Here is a 17004-nt window from a genome sequence, read left to right as displayed (position 1 = left end):
AAAAACTAAAATATTGCATATAAACAACTGAGTAGTTTCCTTAGCATAGAAAAAGAACATAAAAATATTAGTCTGGTATTTGCTAAATTTTCCCATGTGCCAAGTATTAAATACTAAATACCTTAATGAACTATTTTATTGAATACAACCCTTAGACGTAGGAACTATTGCTACTCTCATTTTCCAGATGAAAAAACTGTGCTATTGACAAATTTTTTGATTTGCCTTTAAATCACGCACTGCTCTCTGAGACAGTTGTTTGAGTGTAGTTCTGTCTGATGCCAGAGTTTTTGTTTTTATATGAATTCATGAAGTCAACAAACATGTATTGGATATCTAAAAATGATAACCTGTTGTTAGCTGAGATGCCATACTATTTACAAATGATTATTAGTTAGACTATAACTATGTACAATAATGCATCAGTTTTCATTTACTTTGGTTTTTATTGGTTTTAATTTTTGTTGATTTTTTTTTTTGTATTTTTTGGAAGTGAGAAATGGAAAGGTAGAGAGACTCTCGCATGCGCCCAACTGGGATCCACCTGGCATGCCCACCAGGGGGCGATGCTCTACCCATCTGGGGCGTTGCTCTGTTATGACTGGAGCCATTCTAGTGCCTGAGGCGGAGGTCATGGAGCCATCTTCAGCACCCGGGCCTACTCTGCTCCATAGAGCAGGGGTCCCCAAACTTTTTGCACAGGGGGCCAGTTCACTGTCTCTCAGACCATTGGAGGGCCGGACTATAAAAAAAACTATGAACAAATCCCTATGCACACTGCACATATCTTATTTTAAAGTAAAAAAAAAAAATGGGAACAAATACAATATTTAAAATAAAGAACAAGTAAATTTAAATCAACAAACTGACCAGTATTTCAATGGGAACTATGGGCCTGCTTTTGGCTAATGAGATGGTCAATGTGCTCCTCTCACTGACCACCAATCAAAGAGATGCCCCTTCCGGAAGTATGGCAGGGGCCGGATAAATGGCCTCAGGGGGCTGCATGCAGCCTGCGGGCCATAGTTTGGGGACCCCTGCCATAGAGCTTTGGCTGTGGGAGGGGAAGAGAGAGACAGAGAAAAAGGAGAAGGGGAAAGGTGGAGAAGCAGATGGGTGCTTCTCCTATATGCCCTGGCTGGGAATCCAACTGGATCTTCCACATGTAGGGCAAACACTCTACCACTGAGTCAACCAGCCAGGGTGGTTTTCATCGATTTTTTCATGAAAAATTTGTTTCGGATTTTGTTGATGTGCCCACGTGACCTCACTGATAATTTTGTGATAACAAAGGATGACCCATGCATTCTCCTGCTCAGTGTAGTGTTATTTCTTATTGTGTGAGCATCACCCCATGCATTTAGCCAAACAATTCCATTGCTTTCCAGTGATTTTGTGCTTTTATTTTATTGATTGAGAGTGTTAATATTACAATTACATGTAAGTGATTACTGTGTATAATAATTGAATTTATATTGATTAATATAGAAATAATTTCCCCAGTTTTCATCAGTTTCGGATTTCACTGATTGTTTTCAGATGGGTTATTGACGAAAACTGAGGTATCACTGTATCTTAGGTGTTACAGTTTACAAATACTAAACAAAATTACTTATTTAGTATTCACACACTCTGTGTAGAAGACAAGATAGGGATCATTACTTACAATTTTACAGATGGAGAAATTGAGGTCCTCAAAGGTTAATTGGATCACTGGATGGCTTATAGCTCAATGCTTCTCAAGTTCTGTGGTTAAAGGTCAGTGTATTTTTAATCCATTGCAGACAGGATGTGTTTGTGAAATTACTGAAAATTATTTATTTGAGAAATAAAATGATTTAAAGCATATACCATATATACTACTCCACATTTTTTATTATTTATTATTTTTTCTACAGGCATAAAGTTGCTCTATGGAAGGAGTTTAAAAGTTTCTAATGCTTTCTTTCCATTATTGTGCTTATCTCAATTAACATTTGCAGAGTGGCCCTAGCCCATAGACTAGACAGTAACCATACCACACTGAGAGAGTGAAGGCATGAGGCAAACTGAGCATCCAGTCCCAGATGTTCTAGCTGTAGTCCAGGTCTTTTTGTATCTATTACTTCATACCACCTCAGCAGATAGCTAGAAATCTGTTTTGTGTTTTAAGGGACAAGGAGATCAAAGTCCAAACTGTTCACAGAAAACATGTGCCAAAAAAATGGCAATAACAAAACATTTTTAAAGAGTTATATGAAACCACTGACATAAAAATTTTGAAGCTTATGGAAATGATTTATTTTAGATTTATATGTATGAAATCAATACTTGAAATTTTTTGCATGTGATATATTATTGAAAGACTTTTTCAAGATCGGTTTTTTATTTTCTATTTTTATTTTATTTATTTATTTATTTATTTTTTAAATAAATTTTTATTAATGGTAATGGGATGACATTAATAAATCAGGGTAAATATATTCAAAGAAAACATGTCTAGGTTATTTTGTCATCAAATTATGTTGCAAACCCCTCGCCCAAAGTCAGATTGTCCTCCGCCACCCTCTATCTAGTTCTCTGTGCCCCTCCCCCTCCCCCTAACTCTCTCCCTCCCTCCCTCCCATGTCCTCCCTCCCCCCCCACCCTTGGTAACCACCACACTCTTGTCCATGTCTCTTAGTCTCATTTTTATGTTCCACCAATGTATGGAATTATGTAGTTCTTGTTTTTTTCTGATTTGCTTATTTCACTCCTTATAATGTTATCAAGATCCCACCATTTTGCTGTAAATGATCTGATGTCATCATTTCTTATGGCTGAGTAGTATCCCATAGTGTATATGTGCCACATCTTCTTTATCCAGTCTTCTATTGAAGGGCTTTTTGGTTGTTTCCATGTCTTGGCCACTGTGAACAGTGCTGCAATGAACATGGGGCTACATGTGTCTTCACGTATCAATGTTTCTGAGGTTTTGGGGTATATACCCAGTAGAGGGATTGCTGGGTCATAAGGTAGTTCTATTTGCAGTTTTTTGAGGAACCATCATACTTTCCTCCATAATGGTTGTACTACTTTACAGTCGCACCAACAGTGAATGAGGGTTCCTTTTTCTCCACAGCCTCTCCAACATTTGCTATTACCCGTCTTGTTGATAATAGCTAATCTAACAGGAGTGAGGTGGTATCTCATTGTAGTTTTGATTTGCATTTCTCTAATAACTAATGAAGCTGAGCATCTTTTCATATATCTGTTGGCCATTTGTATCTCTTCCTGGGAGAAGTGTCTGTTCATGTCCTCTTCCCATTTTTTTATTGGATTGCTTGTTTGTTTGTTGTTGAGTTTTATGAGTTCTTTGTAAATTTTGGATATTAGGCCCTTATCTGAGCTGTTGTTTGAAAATATCAGTTCCCATATAGTTGGCTGTCTGTTTATTTTGATATCACTTTCTCTTGCTGAGCAAAAACTTTTTATTCTGATGTAGTCCCATTCATTTATCTTTGCCTTCACTTCTCTTGCCATTGGAGTCAAGTTCATAAAATGTTCTTTAAAACCCAGGTCCATGATTTTAGTACCTATGTCTTCTTCTATGTACTTTATTGTTTCAGGTCTTATATTTAGGTCTTTGATCCATTTTGAATTAATTTTAGTACACGGGGACAGGCTGTAGTCGAGTTTCATTCTTTTGCATGTGGCTTTCCAGTTTTCCCAACACCATTTGTTGAAGAGGCTTTCTTTTCTCCATTGTGTGTTGTTGGCCCCTTTATCAAAGATTATTTGACCATATATATGTGGTTTTATTTCTGGGCTTTCTATTCTGTTCCATTGGTCTGAGTGTCTATTTTTTTGCCAATACCATGCTGTTTTGATTATCGTGGCCCTATAATATAGTTTAAAGTCAGGTATTGTAATGCCCCCAGCTTCATTCTTTTTCCTTAGGATTGTTTTGGCTATTCGGGGTTTTTTATAGTTCCATATAAATCTGATGATTTTTTGTTCCATTTCTTTAAAAAATCTCATAGGGATTTTGATGGGAATTGCATTAAATTTGTATATTGCTTTGGGTAATATGGCCATTTTGATTATATTTATTCTTCCTATCCAAGAACAAGGAATATTTTTCCATCTCATTGTATCTTTTTCGATTTCCCTTAACAATGCTTTGTAATTTTCATTATATAGGTCCTTTCCGTTCTTTGTTATGTTTATTCCTAGGTATTTTATTTTTTTTGTTGCAATCGTGAAGGGGATTACTTTTTTGAGTTCGTTTTCTAATATTTCATTGTTGGCATATAGAAAGGCTCTGGACTTTTGTATGTTAATTTTGTATCCTGCGACCTTATTGTATTGGTTTATTGTTTCTAATAATCTTTTTGTGGAGTCCTTCGGGTTTTCGATGTATAGGATCATATCATCAGCAAAAAGTGATAGCTTTACTTCTTCTTTTCCGATATGGATGCCTTTTATTTCTTTGTCTTGTCTGATTGCTCTGGCCAGAACTTCTAGCACCACGTTGAATAAGAGTGGAGAGAGTGGACAACCCTGTCTTGTTCCTGATTTAAGGTAGAAAGTCCTCAGTTTTATGCCATTTAATAGGATGTTGGCTGATGGTTTATCATATATGGCCTTTATCATGTTGAGATATTTTCCTTCTATACCCATTTTGTTGAGAGTCTTAAACATAAAATTGTGTTGTATTTTATCAAAAGCCTTTTCTGCATCTATTGATAAGATCATGTGGTTTTTGTTCTTTGTTTTGTTGATATGGTGTATTACGTTAACCGTTTTGCGTATGTTGAACCATCCTTGAGATTCTGGGATGAATCCCACTTGATCATGATGTATTATTTTTTTAATATGTTGTTGTATTCGGTTTGCCAGTATTTTGTTTAGTATTTTAGCATCTGTATTCATTAGAGATATTGGTCTGTAGTTTTCTTTCTTTGTGCCATCCTTGCCAGGTTTTGGTATGAGGGTTATGTTGGCCTCATAAAATGTGTTTGGAAGTATTGCTTCTTCTTCAATTTTTTGGAAGACTTTGAGTAGAATAGGAACCAAGTCTTCTTTGAATGTTTGATAGAATTCACTAGTATAACCGTCAGGGCCTGGACTTTTATTTTTTGGGAGGTTTTTAATAGTTTTTTCTATTTCCTCCCTGCTGATTGGTCTGTTTAGGCTTTCTGCTTCTTAATGACTCAGTCTAGAAAGGTTGTATTGTTCTAGGAATTTATGCATTTCTTCTAGATTGTTGTATTTGGTGGCATATAATTTTTCATAGTATTCTACAATAATTCTTTGTATTTCTATGATGTCTGTGGTGATCTCTCCTCTTTCATTTTGGATTTTATTTATTTGAGTCCTGTGTCTTTTTTCCTTGGTGAGTCTTGCCAAGGGTTTGTCAATTTTGTTGATCTTTTCAAAGAACCAGCTCCTTGTTTTATTGATTTTTTCTATAGTTTTTCTGTTCTCTATTTCATTTATTTCTGCTCTGATTTTTATTATCTCCTTTCTTCGGCTGGTTTTGGGTTGTCTTTGTTCTTCTTTTTCTAGTTCCTTAAGGTGTGAAGTTAAGTGGTTTACTTCGGCTCTCTCTTGTTTGTTCATATAGGCCTGAAGTGATATGAACTTTCCTCTTATTACTGCTTTTGCTGCATCCCAGAGATTCTGATATGTCGTATTTTCATTTTCATTTGTCTGTATATATCTTTTGATTTCTGCACTTATTTCTTCTTTGACCCATTCATTTTTTAGAAGTATGTTGTTTAGTTTCCACATTTTTGTGGGTTTTTCCCCCTCTTTTTTGCAGTTGAATTCTAGTTTCAAGGCTTTATGATCAGAAAATATGCTTGGTACAATTTCAATTTTTCTAAATTTGCTGATATTGTCTTTGTGGCCCAACATATGGTCAATTCTTGAGAATGTTCCATGTACACTAGAGAAAAATGTATACTCTGTCGCTTTGGGATGAAGTGTCCTGTAGATGTCTATCATATCCAGGTGTTCTAGTATTTCGTTTAAGGCCACTATATCTTTATTGATTCTCTGTTTGGATGACCGATCTAGAGCCGTCAGCGGTGTATTGAGGTCTCCAAGTATGATTGTATTTTTGTTAGTTTTTGTTTTAAGGTCAATAAGTAGCTGTCTTATATATTTTGGTGCTCCTTGGTTTGGTGCATATATATTAAGGATTGTTATGTCTTCTTGATTCAACTTCCCCTTAATCATTATGAAATGACCATTTTTGTCTCTGAGTACTTTTTCTGTCTTGTAGTCAGCATTATTAGATATGAGTATTGCTACACCTGCTTTTTTTTGGGTGTTGTTTGCTTGGAGTATTGTTTTCCAGCCTTTCACTTTGAATTTGTTTTTATCCTTGTTGCTTAGATGTGTTTCTTGTAGGCAGCATATAGTTGGATTTTCTTTTTTAATCCATTCTGCTACTCTGTGTCTTTTTATTGGTAAGTTTAATCCATTTACATTTAGTGTAATTATTGACACTTGTGGGTTCCCTACTGCCATTTTATAAATTGCTTTCTGTTAGTTTTGTATCTAGTTTGATTCTTCTCTTTTGTTTTTCTATCATTTGTTTTTGTTTGTTTGTGTTCCATACTTCTTTCCTCTGTTGCTACCTTTTTTAAGTCAAGTGTTTTTGTGGTGGTTTTTTTAAGGGTGGTTACCATTAAGTAATGAAAAGGGTACCTACCGTATTCATTGTAGTACCCTATCTTATAAGTATTTCTGCACTTCATCATCCTTTGCTACTGTTAATCTCCATCCTCTCCCCCCTTTTTTTCCTTTGTTGTCACAGTTTAAGTTTGGTTTTATTGTGTTCTTGGTGGAGCTGTTACTTGTGGTGTTGTTTTCTTTTGTTCTTTGAATCTGGTTGGAAAACCCCCCTTAGTATTTCCTGGAGTGGGGGCTTTCTGTTGATAAATTCTCTCATCTTTTCTGTATTTGTGAATGTTTTTATATCTCCTTCATACTTGAAGGATAGCTTTGATGGGTATAGTATTCTTGGCTGAAAGTTCCTCTCTTTCAGGGCTTTAAATATTGGGGTCCACTGTCTTCTAGCTTGTAGAGTTTCTGCTGAGAAATCTGATGATAATCTAATAGGCCTTCCTTTATATGTTGTACTCTTCTTTTCCCTGGCTGCCTTGAGAATTTTTTCTTTGTCATTGGTTTGTGTCATCTTTATTATGATGTGCCTTGGAGTGGGTTTGTTGGGGTTAAGAAAACTTGGTGTTCTGTTTGCTTCTTGAATTTGAGGCTTTAGTTCCTTCCACAGGCTTGGGAAGTTCTCGTCTATTATTTGTTTGAGTATATTCTCCATTCCATTTTCTTTCTCTTCTCCCTCTGATATACCTATTACTCTTATGTTATTCTTTCTGATGGAGTCAGACAATTCCTGTAGGGCTTTCTCATTTTTTATTATTTTTGAGTCTCTTTCTTCTTCTCTCTGTTGTGCCTCAAGTTGTTTGTCTTCTATTTCACTAATCCTATCTTCAATCTGGGCTGTTCTGTTAGCTAAGCTTGTTACCTCGTTTTTCAGCTCGTGAATTGAGTTTTTCATTTCTGTTTGATTTGTTTTTATAGTTTCAATTTCCTTGGTAATATATTCTTTGTGTTCATTGAGTTGTTTTCTGATCTCCCTATATTGCCTTTCTGTGTTTTCTTGTATATCTCTGAGTACTTTTAAGATTTCTATTTTAAATTCTCTGTCATTTAGCTCCAAGGCTTCCAATATGTTAAGTCTTTTCTCCATAGATTTTTCCACATCTATTTGTGTTACCTCTCTTTCTTTTGTATCCATAATATTCGATTTCCTCTTTCTTATCGGCATCTGAGGGTGGTCTTATTGATAGCACTAATTAGAATTAATAAAGAGTAAAAAGAAAAAAAAAAAGGGTTAAACACCCCACAAAAAAAAAACAGTAATAATTTATTATTTCCCCCTTTTTTTTTCTCTCTTCTCTTTCCCTCCTCTCCCCTTCTCAGGGAAATATCATGCCTATAATGAAGGGCCTGATTTGGGGTGAAGAGTTCAAGGGGCAAAAAAAAACGAGTAGGGACCTACTAAATTCAAAAAAAAAAAAAAAAAAGGAAGAAAATCTTAGACAAGCATAAGATGATTTGCTTGTAAGTGATGGTCAACTAAGAGATATAATGAGAGGGATAAGACGGAATCAGTAAAAAGGACCAAAAAAGAATAATAAAGAAGAAAAAATAAAAATAATAAGTAAAAATCTGTTTTATTAAATGGAGCGAAGACTAAATACAATGGAGACCTTGGGTTGGGAGGACCCAAAATGCCACAAAAATAAACAAACAAGAGAAAAAAAAAATAAAAACAAAAGCAAAAAAGAGAAATAAAGCCAAAAAAAAGCCTTGAGTCCCAAATTAACTAATTTGTTCGTGATTGAGGATTATATGGGAGGAAAGTAAAATGAGAAAAGAAAAAACGAATAGAAAGGAAAAAGTAAGAAAAAGAGAAAAATGAAGGAAGAAATAAAATAGGAGGAGAAAAAAACAAAATAAAGCAAGACAAAAAAAAAACAAAAGAGGAGAGAGTGAGAGTTAAGTGTTTTGGAGTATAACCTTAAAGGAGGGTGAGGATGAAGAAGAAAAATAAAATGCAACACTCATGGGTAGTGTCGTTCAAGAAAGGGGAAGCATAAGATGGGCAGAGAATAGAAGGACCGAGGTGGAGGAAATAAAGGCAAAAAGATAGAAGAAACAAACAACAACAACAACAACAACAAAAAAAAAATTAGTGGATCAAGTTGTAAAGTCTGTGGGTTTTTCTTGATTTTGAGAGGTTAACTTCTTCCTTTTTCTTTTCTCTCCCTCTTCCTAGTCGGTGACTCTGTACCCCAGGCTCTGCCCCTGTGTCACTCTTAGGTAGGGATTTGCAGTTGATGGAATTCTATGGCAATGTCATATAATTGGCTTTAGTCATGCTGGAAGTAAAGGCTTGTTGGCGTTTGAAGGGTCCAACGATGAGAGAGTTTGCTTTCCTGGATTCTCTCTCCTAGTCCCCCCTTCCTGAATTAGCAGCCTGGTGATCCAGCTATAAGGCTGCAACTGCTTCTGCCTGGGGAGTAAGAGGCTCAAAGAGCTGGGAAATCCCCACTCTATCCCCACTCAGTGCAAGGCTTTGGGAAAGGCTCTGACAGTCAGGGCCTCCAGTGTAATCAGGCGGGGGTGGGAGTCAATTGTTGTCAAGGTGACTGTTCAGCACCTAGCATTCAGTTGAACCTCTCAACCCAGGCTTTCCACACTTTGTAGCCTGTTTTGGCTGGGAAGAAGAGGCACTAGTCTCTGCTTGCGACTAGTGTAGTATAGATCTTATTATCTGCCAAGTCCCTCTTGTTAGCGTTTATCCCTGAATATGGAGGCTCTATCAATCAGAAGTTGCCCCTGCCCCTTTAGTGAGAGGCACTAAAAAATATCATGCCTCTTGTCTTGGGTCGCTGAACTGAGAGAGATCTTATCAATTAGAACCGAGGTTGCGCAGATTTCATGGGTTAAGCTAATTTCAGTGATTGGGTCGCAGCTGTGCTCCCGAAGGTATTTTAGGCTGCCTGCGTGCGCCCCTCCCCCAACGCTTGATTGTTAGCTTGAATGGCTGGGTGAGGTGCCCCGCCCACGGAGAGAATCTCCCAAGTAGAAGACCACCCTTGTGCCTCTCCCGCTCGCCCTGCCGCTGGCGGCTGGATCGCACCAGGCGCAGGATAATGGGGCACCCTGGGTGTGCGGGCCAGTAGGGCGCTCTGGGCGTGTGGAATGCCCAGGGCACGCACGCGAATGGGGTGCTCCGGGCACCGGTGGCTGGCGACTCTCACTCCTCACTCGCAGTGCGCGGGCCACTGGGAACGTTAGCGGTGCTCGCTCTGCAACCGGACCCGGTGCGCTCAGGCGGCTGCTCGTGGCTCCCGAGTGTGGGCGGTGCTCGCTCTGCAACCATACCGGGCGCGCGCCCTCGGCTGCTCGCGGCTCCCGAGTGTGGGCTGACTCACCACAGGGGCACTCCCTCGCGGTTTGAATGAATTGAATGAACGTCGCTGCGGTAGCTTCCTCCACACCCTCGTCTCTCAGATTCAAGTGATAACAGTCCTTTCGCTTTCAGTTTGTGTGGAACTCTGGAATGCTCCGAGGATAAATTTTTCTGTCTCTAGTTGATAAATTTGTTGTGATTTAGGGGAGATCTGTCGGACGCGCCGCTCACGGCGCCATTTCCGTGACGTCACTCCTTGTTTATTTTTTTAAAAAAAGAAGTTAGGTCATATTTAGGAGACTGAATCTTGTTGGTTCTCCAAAACAGAATATGGGTCTCACTTTATTCTACGTGATAAAATTGGATTTGAACTGGCTATGAAATGAAAATAAACTTATTTTCTCATCTCATTGAAAGAACCTGGAAATAATGTTACTTATTCATTTCAAAAACTGCTAAGAAAAATTTCAGCACTTTCACTGCAAAATAAAATGCACATTAAGTCAATAATGAAAATGTACTTTGTAAGATGGTTTTGTGGCTTTCTAATTTTCACTGATGAAATCGATCCAAATACTTACAAGTGCTATTTTATTAATACCTATTTTGTATCTATGTAAAAGTAATATTGCACACATGTTCATCAATAACTTTTGGTTGTGAATGAGTATTAGAGGAAAATTCAATTTTTTTTCAAATGTTTTTGATAGAAAATTTTAAATCATAGCATAAATATCAGAAGTAGCTTTTGTTGTTGTTGCTTTAAAGTTCTGTTCTCTAAGGAGGCAGCTTAAAGTGGTTATAAGTTGCCCTGGCTGAGTAGCACAGTTAGTTTGAGCATCGTTCTGACATGCTGAGGTTACAGGTTCATTCCTGGTCAGGGCATATACAAGAATCAACTAATGACGGCATGAATAAGTGGATCAACAACTTAATTTTTGTCTGTCTCTCTCTCTTTCTCTAAAAATCAATAAATGAATACATTCCAAGTAACAGAGTATGAGTTCTAGTTGTTCCACATCTTTACCGAGCTTGATGATTATCAGGGATTTTGGTTTTAGTCATTCTAAAAAGTGTACTGTGGTATCCCATTGGGGTTTTAATCAACATTTCCATAAGCACTGAAAAGGGTGGCATTGCTACCTCTGATCAATAGTTTCCTAGATACCTCCAGATTAAAGCTGAATGGAAATTTAGAGGAGGTATTTAAAAACATGGCAGCTGAATTCCCCTCCATTGAATGAACATTCATTCTAAAGGGATCTAAATTTTCCCTTTACATAGGAAAATAAAAAAGCATATACAAACATGTCATTAAATGTGTGCAACCCTGGCACTCTCATTCAATTTAATTTCAAATTATCAGTTTTGTTCAACTTTTACTTTCCAATTAGCTAATTAATTCAACAAAATCTATCAATTTTGTCTTGTTTTATTGGATACCAACCAATCTCCTGATAGTAAGATTACAGTTGAATGGTGATGATTAGAGTTTATTGCAGGAGAGTGACTGCTAAGAAAACTAATTATTTGTCCAGCCATTGGAAACTGGGGATGGCACATGGACTATTGGCGTGAAATGATCCAGGAGAGCAGCATGATTTTGACAGAGGGCCTAGGGCTGTCACCCATGCCACCAGTGTGACAGCTCCATCACTTTCCCAGACATTTCCTATGGTGGGCAGTGTGATGGTTCATTTGCTTCCAGTACTATTAGTTTCTAAACAGTCTGAGAGCTTGATTCATATGTTCTTGAGGCAATTTTGATGTGCATAATTTAATACTATGTTGTCAAGTGCATGCTTTTTTAAATGAAATCATATTATCAGAAATTAGCTAGATATGATTTGTCATTGACCGAGGTGGAGAGTGGAGGGTGGACAAATACGAAGAAGGTGGTCAGAAGGCACAAATTTCCAGTTATATAACATAATAAGCACTGAGGAGATATGTACAACATGATGACTATAGTTAGCACTACTTCATGGGATATCTGAAAGTGGTTAAGAAGGTAGAGCCTATGAGTTCTCATCACAAGGGAAAAATGTTTTTTAATTTTTATTTTGTATTTACATGAGATAAAGGAATGGTAACTAAATTTATTGTGATAACTGTTTTTGCTATATATGTAAGTCTAGTCATTATGCTTTCTACCTTGAGCTTATACAGGGCTGTGTGTCAATCATATCTCAATAAAACAAGAAAAACTGAAATTAGCCAAATCCAAATGTATTTTTATTAAAATGAAATATACATAATATAAAATTTGCCATTTTAACCATTTCTAAGTGTATAGTTCTGTGGTAATAAATACATTCATGACTCCGTGCAAGTGTTACCATCATCTAGCTTTATAATATTTCCAAATACCACCTTTAATCACATATAAACCTTCTCCTTAACAGCTTCCTCCTCCCTTTATATCTTTATATCAAGGTTTTACCCATTAACATAAGCTTATAGTTATTTCTTAAGATGTGTCTTTTAAATTTTGTAGTAATAGAAAGTGAAATTACAAATAAAAATAATACTGTTATTTATATTTGTGTATTTACTTTTACCAGAGAACTTTATATTGTATATGACTTTGAGTTACTGTCTAGGTTCTTTTCATTTTAATGTAAATAAATCCCTTTACATTGCTTATAGGGAGGACCTGTTAGTAATGAACTCCCACAGCTTTGGTTTGTCTCAGAATATCTTAATTTTTCCTTTATTTCTATGAAGCATTTTGTCAAATATAGAATTTAGGTTGACAGTCTTTTGTGTTCTTTCAGCACTTTAAATACATCACCCTACTGCTTTCTGTCCTACAAGGGTACAATTGAGAAATATACTGATAGCCTGATGGATTTCCTTGTATGTTATGAGTTATTTTTCTCTTGCTATCTTTAAGATTCTCTATTTTTGTCTTGCCTGACCTGTGGTGGTGCAGCGGATAAAGCGTAGGTTTGGAAATGCTGAGGTCGCCGGTTCAAAACCCTGGGCTTGCCTGGTCAAGGCACATATGGGAGTTGATGCTTACAGCTCCTCCCCCCTGTCTCTCTCTCTCTCTCTCTCCTCTCTAAAATGAATAAATAAAATAAAAAAATAAAAAAAAAGATTCTCTATTTTTGTCTTTCAACAATTTGATTATAATTTGTCTCAGTGTGTGTTTCTTTAGGCTGAACTTCTTAGAGTTTGTTGAGCCTCTTGCATTTGTAGATCTGTTATTTCCTCAAATTAGGGAAGTTTCCACCATTATTTTTTATATAATCTCTTTGCACCTTCTCTGCCTCTTCTCCTTTTGAGAATTCTATAATGAATATATTGGTTAAGCACACTGTGTGTCCCACAAACACCTTGTGTTCTGTATACTTTTCTTCATTTTTTTTTTCTTTTTGTTCCTCAGAATCAATACTTTCAAATTACCTGTCTTCCTGTTCACTGAATCTTTTTACTTCCTTCAAGGCTGAAGTTGAAGACCTCTTGTAAATATTTCAACTCAGTTATTATATATATTTATAGCTTCTAAATTTATATGCTTTTTTATCATTGTTATCACTTTTTTATTTTCATTCTGTTCAGATACCATTTTTATTATTTTCTTTTCCATGTTTTCAGTTAGCTCCTACAGCTTATTAAAGATAGTTGTTTTGACATCTTTTCTAGTAACTCTGATCCATGTATTTCTTTAGGAATCATTTCTCAATTTATTTTTGTTTCTTTTAATGGGTGATATTTCTGTTTCTTTAATGTCTTGTGATTTTTTGTTGAATATTGGGTATTTAAAAAGGAGCCACTTCTCCACTCATTATAGACCGGTTCTTCCAGAGAAAGACCATAATTAATAAGCTCAGCATAGTTCTTTTCTGGGTGTATATTCTAACTGGGTATTTGAATATGCTTCTTTCCTCTCCTTTATTCCATAAACAATTTACATCTTTGATTTATTTTCAGAGCCCCCATAAAGCTAGTTAGTCAATCTATAGTTGTTGCTTAATATTTCTAAGGAATACAAGGACCTGGAATTTTCTACTTCAGCAACATGCAGATCTCACTTGTGGCCACTTTTATTTTATTTTATTTTATTTTATTATTTTATTTTATTTTATGTATGTATGTATGTATGTATTTACTTATTTTTAAGTAGTAGGAGTAGAGATAGTAAGATAGACTCTCACACATGCCTCGACCAGGATTGACCAGGCAACTGCATCTGAGGATGATGTTTCAGTACCAAACTATTTTTAGCACCTAAGGCTGAGGTACTTGGACCAACTATTAGAGCTATCCTCATCACCCAGGGTCATGCTGGAACCAATCAAGCCACTGGCTGCAGGGGAGAAGAGAGAGAGACGGGAGAGAAGGAGAAGTGTTGAAGCAGATAGTCGCTTTTTCTGTGTGCCCTGACTGGGGAATCAAACTGGGATGTTCATATGCCAGGCTGATGCTCTATCCACTGAGCCACTGGCCAGATCCTTGTGGCTACTTTGAAAGTCTTAATTTCCCACAGTCTTCTGCCAGCTTTTTCTCAGTGCCTTAGATGTTCCATTGTATTCTTTTGCTCATTATATCTTAACCCCAAGCATCCATGGATATGCAGTGCACCTGCAATTCTTACATGCTTGCTGATGCTTTAGGTGGTTTCCATCATGTAAGCTAAACTGCACTGCTTTTTCCCTGTCCAAGTTCAAAGTCAGGTAAGACAGAAAGCACTTCTTTGTCAACACCTGGACAGATTAGAATATTTCAACTATGTTCCACTTGGCTCTTCCTGGCCATGAAGAGGGAACTCTGAACTGAACCACTTCTTCCTGGCTTGTGCAGCACTGCACTGGGAAGTGAATGGTTCAAGGGAAAGTAGAACATTACAAGATTTTCTACCATTTTTTATGTGCCTTTTCTTGATTGGGCATGTGCTTGGCTTCTGCAGAGCATTAGCTGGTTTCCAGAGCTCCTATAATGTTATTATATTCAATGTATAGTCTCCCACCTCCTCCATGGAGGAATAATAGTTTAGTACTTCCTAGTCCTCAATCTTTTTCTTTAATTTTTATTGAATTTATTGGAGTGACATTGGTTAGTAAAATTATATAGGTTTCAAGTACACAATTCTATAATATATCATCTGTATATTGTCTTGTGTGTTCTTTACCCCAAATCAAGTCTCCTTCCATCACCGTTTATCCTTCCTTTACCCTCTTTTAGATGATATTTTTCTTAAGTTTTGATTCAAATGCTTTTGACATAGAATACAATGTTGTCATTAACCTTTTTTAAAATATTTTATTTATTGATTTTTAGAGAGAGGGGGGAGAGAGAGAGAGAGAGAAAGAGAAAAAGGGGAGGAGCAGGAAGCATCAACTCCCATATGTGCCTTGACCAGGCAAGCCCAAGGTTTTGAACGGGCAACCTCAGTGTTCCAGGTCGACGCTTTATCCCACTGCACCACCACAGGTCAGGCTAGATTAACCTTTTTAAAACCGTTTCATTAGATTAGACAGTTTCTATGCAATAAAGAAAATATATAAATAACAATATAAATTCAATATTATTTACCAAAATTGCATTCTAGTTCTCTAGTTTAAAGAAATCCTTTGTTCACCTCATTCACTGTTGGTGGGACTGTAAAGTAGTACAACCATTATGGAGGAAAGTATGGTGGTTCCTCAAAAAACTGCAAATAGAAATACCTTATGACCCAGCAATCCCTCTACTGGGTATATACCCCAAAACCTCAGAAACATTGATACGTGAAGACACATGTAGCCCCATGTTCATTGCAGCACTGTTCACAGTGGCCAAGACATGGAAACAACCAAAAAGCCCTTCAATAGAAGACTGGATAAAGAAGATGTGGCACATATACACTATGGAATACTACTCAGCCATAAGAAATGATGACATCAGATCATTTACAGCAAAATGGTGGGATCTTGATAACATTATAAGGAGTGAAATAAGTAAATCAGAAAAAAACAAGAACTACATGATTCCATACATTGGTGGAACATAAAAATGAGACTAAGAGACATGGACAAGAGTGTGGTGGTTACCAAGGGTGGGGGGGGAGGGAGGACATGGGAGGGAGGGAGGGAGAGAGTTAGGGGGAGGGGGAGGGGCACAGAGAACTAGATAGAGGGTGGCGGAGGACAATCTGACTTTGGGCGAGGGGTTTGCAACATAATTTGATGACAAAATAACCTAGACATGTTTTCTTTGAATATATGTACCCTGATTTATTAATGTCATCCCATTACCATTAATAAAAATTTATTAAAAAAAAAAAAAAAAAGAAATCCTTTGTTCAAATATGAAAGTGTTACAACTTCACTTTTGAATATCAGAGTAATAGTTATGATGTTTAAGGGATTATGATTTGTTTTGGGCATGTTTCAGCATTGTCATAGAAAAATGCCAAGGACTATAAAAGATGTTATAAAGCTGTCATCATTAGAATTATTAAGGGTTTCATGTCAACATTGTTTCTACTATATTGCTTGTTACTCTAATATATGACTGAAGGGGGAAAGAGCTGAGGTTAAAGTCAACTAAGAGTAATTTTTATTGGTAGATCAAATCTACCACTTCATCTATATGTTTTAGCACCAGTGTTAGTTTAGAGTTAATTCTGTATAAGCAATAATATGTTATTTTAAATAAGTTTGTAATGCCATTCTCATATTTAAACAATATGCATGTGATATATAGGTGTTTAAATAATTTCTATGCCTTTTCTTAGATTTAATAAAAGAAAGAAAACTTGAAATTTAAGTAACCATTATAGTAATATCTCTACTGAAAAAAATTTTTTTCTAAGTGAGAGGTAGGGAGATAGAGAAACAAACTCCCAAATGTGCTCCAACTGGGATCTACCCGGCAACCCCCATCTGGGGCCAATGCTCGCATCAACAGAGCCATCCTTAGTGCCTCAACCCATTCTTGAACCCATGGAGCCACTGACTGCAGGAGGAGAAGAGGGAGAGAAGGTAGGAGTGTGAGGGGAAAGAGAAGGAGGTGTTTGCTTCTCTTGTGTGCCCTGATTAGGA

The 17004-nt window shown here is 36.8% G+C and overlaps 1 protein-coding gene across 1 annotated transcript in view; it reads left to right on the top strand.

Moving 5' to 3' along the window:
- The window catches only part of LINGO2 (leucine rich repeat and Ig domain containing 2), a 1440550-nt gene that overhangs the window by 857998 nt on the left and 565548 nt on the right, over positions 1 to 17004 (top strand). The window lies entirely within an intron of this gene.

The sequence above is a fragment of the Saccopteryx bilineata genome, chromosome 2 (assembly GCF_036850765.1).
Source record: "Saccopteryx bilineata isolate mSacBil1 chromosome 2, mSacBil1_pri_phased_curated, whole genome shotgun sequence".
Lineage (NCBI taxonomy): Eukaryota > Metazoa > Chordata > Mammalia > Chiroptera > Emballonuridae > Saccopteryx > Saccopteryx bilineata.
This window is presented reverse-complemented; position numbering and strand designations above follow the sequence as displayed.